The sequence below is a fragment of the Zootoca vivipara genome, chromosome 15 (genome assembly GCF_963506605.1).
Source record: "Zootoca vivipara chromosome 15, rZooViv1.1, whole genome shotgun sequence".
Classification (NCBI taxonomy): domain Eukaryota; kingdom Metazoa; phylum Chordata; class Lepidosauria; order Squamata; family Lacertidae; genus Zootoca; species Zootoca vivipara.
Window position 1 is genome coordinate 18,570,500 of NC_083290.1, and position 6,000 is coordinate 18,576,499.

The 6,000-nt window shown below is 45.7% G+C and overlaps 1 protein-coding gene across 4 annotated transcripts in view; it reads right to left on the reverse strand.

Moving 5' to 3' along the window:
* Positions 1 to 4,972, reverse strand: part of ZBTB44 (zinc finger and BTB domain containing 44) — a 39,651-nt gene extending 34,679 nt beyond the window's left edge. For 2 of the 4 annotated variants that reach the window (XM_060268564.1, XM_060268565.1), the window contains exon 1: positions 4,444 to 4,972. The gene's annotated coding sequence lies outside the window, so the exon portion shown is untranslated. The remainder of the gene's footprint in view (positions 1 to 4,443) is intronic. The other 2 variants (XM_060268563.1, XM_035139372.2) reach the window with 2 other exon arrangements.
* Positions 4,973 to 6,000: the final 1,028 nt, after the last annotated feature.

Sequence of the window (6,000 nt, forward strand, 5' to 3'; positions counted from 1 at the left end):
AGAAGAGAGCTGTCCGCTTCAGTTTGGTACAGGTGCCTTTCTACTTTTTGTAGCAGTAATAGATGGATGGGCTACTGTACAGAAAAGGGACAGAAACTTACTTTTATATAACCTGCACTATCTACATAAAAGGAAGCAGTAATTACCATCACATTTTATCCCAAATCTTAGAGAACTAAGTGCCTTAGAATTTCACCAGAAATAAGTTCTTTGCTGCTAAGCAGTGGTTAACTGCATTGATCACAAAGTTGATCTATGGAACTATTAATTAGATCCATTATGAACAAAGAGCACTATTTATTTACTTTTCATTCAGTCTAAGAACTCCTAGAATAATTTTGAATACGAATGCACAAGACTGCCAACTAACAATGTATGCACCCCAAAATACTACTACTACTACTACTACTACCTGAATTGTTTCTACCATGATAAGCTTCAGAGTTATACCACCAGTGATTTGTATAGCCCTTTTAATTGTTCAAAGTGCTTCACATGCATTATCTAGTTTATACAAGAACCCTGCAAGGTTGATCAGTATATTCTTCCTCTTGATATTACAGATGGGGAGGACTGAAGCTGTGTGTGTATGCCACCTAACCATTTCATGCCAGAGGGTATAAATGAACCAGGGACCTCCTGATTTGTAACTCGTCTCTATAGCCACTACATTATCTACGCTATTTCCCTTGCTTCCATGATAATTTTAAGCCAGTGTGATGTAGTGGTTTGAGAATAAACAATGGCACCTGAATTTCTCATCTTGAATTAAATACTTGTTAACTGTGAAACTCATTGAGCTGCCAGTATCTAATTTCCATCTCTCAGTCCAACTTACTGCACAGGTTCGTTGTGAGACCAAGAACATCACCCCTGCTTCCTTCTTGGAGGAAGAACACAAATGAACATATAGGAAGAGAAATATGTGGGTTGTGAAACAAAGTCAGGTTTTTCCCACTTTAGCTCCAACCTTAAAATTTATCCCTCAATAGGACATTTCCTGATGCAAATGTGTCCCAGAATGTTAAGCAGTCATATCAAATGCTCACACCTGGTCTAATATGCACATAATGCTAAACTAGGGGTAGGCAACCTAAGGCCCATGGGCCACAAGGGGCCCACGGGGGTCGTTTAACTGGCCCACTAGCCACCCCTGAACCGAGCCACCTGCTTGGCAAGTCCCTGTGCGCTGCGCTTGCTTCCATGGCGCCGAAATCGCACCTTCGCAGATGCCGATACTGGAAATCGCGCACGCACGCAATCCAGCCCATGGAGGGATCTCCGCTGGAGTGAACCGGCCCAGGCAAGGTAAACCTTGCTGACCCCTGTGCTAAACCATAGTTTAGTGCTATGAGGACAAGCCTTTACAAATTTGAGCCAAGCTTGAGCTTGAGCCCTTCTCCTCACACGTGGCTGGGAGGAGGGCTTCTACCAAGTTAGTTTGGCTTAGTTTGGACACACAAACTGGGAATTGTGGTTTACAACAAGCAATGGTTAGTTGCTACACAACCTGCTTCAAGTCATGAATTATGGTATAAAGCTGGAGTGCTTAACTAACCGTAGTTTGTGGTAAACCATCCTGGGCATGTGGGAGGATAAAGAGGGTGGGTGGAGATACAAAACCACTGTAAAACCACTGTTTCACTCAAGCACAAAGAGGCTTATCCATACAATGTTACATGTAAACACATGCTACCTTGAGCAAGTTGAGCATTCTATACCTTTCCCAACCTGGCAAGCATAGACATAGGTAAACCCTGAGAATAACCATGATTTGAACTTATAACCTGCAACACTATGGTCAAAACCTTCTTCTGTTTACCAGCACATTTCTCCAGAATGAAGGCTCCATTATCTTACTACCTGAAGTAACAAAAAGGTAAAGAAAAACTGCACATGCACATTTCTTTCCTTGTGAATTACCAATTTGGTACTGGGCAACAAAATGTGTTCACTGGCAAACGTGTGAACTACAGAGGAGAAAGCAAGCCCCTATTTTTTATCAATTACCACAATGTGGCCAGTCATATTTGCAATCATCTTTAGGAAGAAAAGTCAATACAGACCCTCGGGTTACGCTGCCCTCGGGTAACGTAAACTTCAGGTTGTGAAAGCGGCAAACCCAGAAGTATTCTTCCAGGTTTCGCCGCTCGCGCAGAAGCGCTCTACATGCCGCATGTGCAGAAGCAATGCCTCCGGTTGCGGAAACCCATGTCAGATGGGCATCCTTCCTCTGCTTAAAAACCTCCAATGACGGAGTGTCCACCACCTTCCAAGGCAGTCTGTTCCACTGTCAAACAGCTCTTACTGTCAGAAAATTATTCCCAATGTTTAGTCAGGATCTCTTTTCTTGTAACTTATATGCATTGGTTCAGGTCCTACCATCTGAAACAGGAAAAAACAAGCTTTCTCCATCTTCCATGTGACAGCCCTTTAGATATTTGAAGGTGGATGTCCTATCTCTCCTCAGTCTTCTCTTCTCCAGATTAAATGTACCCAACTCCTTCAACTGTTCCTTTATTATACAGTAAATCAAGGCTAAATCCAATGCATATGCCTACTGATTTTAATGAGAATCCACATGCCTAACTTCACAAAGGATAATGCTGCATAGATTAGAATCCTTACTTTCTCACAATAATCTTGTAAAGCAGACTACAGGTGAGCAGAAACAGAAACTCATCCAAGACCATCCCCAGTCAGAGCTGGGATTTGATTCCAAGCCATCTCTACACAAGTTCAATACTGTCAGCTGGCCTATGGTAGTTTATCTAGAGGTACATGCAGAAATTAAACACCTTACAACCAAGAGTCACTGATAATAATAATAATAATAATAATAATAATAATAATAATAATAATAATAAACTTTCTGTAGTGAGATGTCCCAGTTTGCACGAAGTAACTTGAAGGGAATGAGGTGGAGAGTTACATAGGAAATTATTGTAAAGGAGCAACAGATTAGGTACTTCCCAGAATCTTCTGGGTTATTACTTGCTTGTTTTTAAACAAATGTCTGTGCAGTCACTATTCTTCTAAATAAGTGAAAAACTTCTACTGTATTAGCTTCCAGTGTTCCAGTTTTTTTTTTAAAAAAAAAAATCTTATGTTGCCTTTCCCTTATATTCTGTAACCTTCCATTACCCCAAAATGTCTGCCTAAAGGTCTGCTGGGCACTGTGGCATATTAAGGAAAGTGATAGAAGTCAATATGTAAAGGAAATGGCGTTTGAAGAAATCATGTAAGAATTGCTGCACAAAGCGTGAGGTTTTAAGAACAGAAGATGTATTTTAAAAAGCCTTGCATTGTCAACAGGTGAGATGCCTATGGTATGTTGTGGATTAGCAAATGTGATCTACATCACAGTGTAAATAAAATTAGCCATTAAGAAAAGATATGATGTAGAAAGAGGTATAAGATCAGCTTTTAAAAATAGAAGCGGAAGTGCAATAGGGCCCAATGGGAAATCTCTTAAGGGGTGACACAAGGTAAGGATGGCTAAACTATGGACTGCTACCACTGTAAAATCTGAGAAAGGAAAGCAGGGTGGGTAAATGACAGACAGCAAGGCAAACCTCAAGGAATTAACAATGATATTTAAAATAGATAAAAACCTGAAGCAATGCCAAGACAGTCTATTACAGCCTTTCCTAACCTGTTGCCCTCCAGATGTTACTGGACTCCAATTCCCATCATCCTAGACTATTGGTGATGCTGGCCAGGGCTGACAGGAGCAGAAATCCAACTCCAACTGGAGAGCACCAGGTTGAGCAAGACTGGTCTATTCAACAGTTAATGGGTAAGGAACTAAGGGGAAGCAAGAGAAAGAGGCAAAGCCACTATCAGGAATGAATTGAACAGATGCCTGGTTTTAGGAAATGGTGAGTAGACTTATTGTTATTGTTGGGAATTATTGGCATGGGAGAAGCTTGCATGCATTTTTAATAGATAGATAGATAGATAGATAAATAAATAAATAATAAACAGGTGAATAAATGCTGCTGAGGCAGTCATACTTATATGCTGTGTTTGTGTGCAACCATGCAATACATGAATGTATCAAAATTTGCTTATACCCCTTATCCAATCCCCCCCCCTTCATGGCTCCTTTCTTTTTGTTTCCCATTATATTCTGGCGGGGTGGGGGGCCTTCCCCTTACCTAAAACCCAAGTACAGTAAATAAATCACAAACAGCAGACGGAAAGCGACATGGCGGGAAAATCTCACGCAGGAAGGAGGCGAACGGGGACAGGGGGATGCCGAGGGGTACCAGCTAAGGAGGGTCACAGAGCGCGCAGGTGGGGGTTAGAGAAGGGGCGGGGTAAGTGAAACAAGGGGGCGGGGCTTGCTTCTGTGTTTCCCTCCACCCGCCCCTCCTCCTCTTCCTCCCGAATCCCAAACCCACCCACCGACCCCCGCCGCCTCTTTTAAGTCGCCATTACCTGCAATTGGCAAGGCCCTCTCCTCCTGGCCCAGTCGGTGTGCGTGTATATGTAGAGATATATATAAATATATACGACTTTCTGTATATATAAATATATGTGTGAGAGGCCGAGCTTTCCTTTTCCGTATCCCTCCACGGGCCCAGAGGCGGCGGCGCCTCCTCCTCCGCCCCCTTATCTGGGCCCGCGTTGGGCCATGGCGGCCACCGTCGCCGCCACTAGCCCCCTCAGCCGTTGGTTCTTCTGGGCTCGCGGTGCGGGCGTCAAAATAATAAAAAGGGTGAGGGAGGGGGGAGAGCAAGGGAGGCCCGCGCGCCCTTACGCAGGCGCTCTCAGGCGGCCGGGGGTGAAGCGGCGGAGGGGAGGGGGGGTTGATATTAGAGGAACCGGCGACGGCGGCGTCGCGGGGCCACTCACGCGCTGGCTGGGCGGCTGGCGCGCGCGCGGGGCCCAGGCACTCGAACAGCTCTCCTCCTCCCCCCGCCCTCCTGTCTCCCTCCCTCCACTCCAGCCAGCCAGCCAGCCTAGCCTAGCCGGGCACTTTGTTTGTGTCCCACAATGCAACGCGGTGGCGGCGGCTGTTGTGAAGCGGGAGGAGGGAGGGTTGTCGGAGAGCAGTGGGCGGGGCCAAGAGCGGTGGTCGGAGAGGGCGGGGCCAAAACTGGATATTGGGGAGGGGGAAGGGGAGGCAGCGAAGGGGAAAGCGTTTGGCGTTGCGTCGGCGCGCGCCGTGAGCGCGGTGAGCTCGGGCGCGAGCTCGGGGGAGGCGAGCCGCGAGTAGCGGGCCTCCTGAGGGGGAGTCGCTATATATAAAGCTTATCTTTCAGCGTATCCCCAGAGAAATGTATGCGGTGTAATTATTTTATATATTTATTTTTATTTCATTTTTAAGTTTTACCACAGCGCTCCACGGTAATAGGAGGCTCTTCTCCCTGCCTCTTAAACAAAGCTTCGCTCTGAGGTGATTTAAAATCACTGCGAGCCTAAAATCATTTTTATCTCGGTGGGGAGCGGGGTAAACTGCATTGGGAGCGACGGGCCCTACTTCAGGGTTTCACGGCGAAGCCCGGGGTGGGAAGAGAGGATGGCAGGTTGACAATCCTAATTCAACATTTATAAGGAACCCCTACACGTTGGGTTCCCAGAGTAGGCAAGTCTTTAGGAGGGTTGTTGGGGTGGGGATTGTGGTCACAAACCCTCAAATGGTTTGTTTGTTTCATAAGCTTTATTGTTCATTATTACTTCATAAAATTTATGCACCGCTGGATTGTAGAAAAGCTCAAAGCTGTTCGAAAGACAAAACAGGAAAATCAGGGGGGGAATGCAACATTGCTTTAAACTGCAAAACAATAAAATTACTTCGACCTCCTAAGCATCTGGGTAAAGGTAAAGGTAAAGGGACCCCTGACCATTAGGTCCAGTCGTGACCGACTCTGGGGTTGCGCGCTCATCTCGCATTATTGGCCGAGGGAGCCGGCGTACAGCTTCCAGGTCATGTGGCCAGCATGACAAAGCCGCTTCTGGCAAACCAGAGCAGCACATGGAAACGACGTTTAC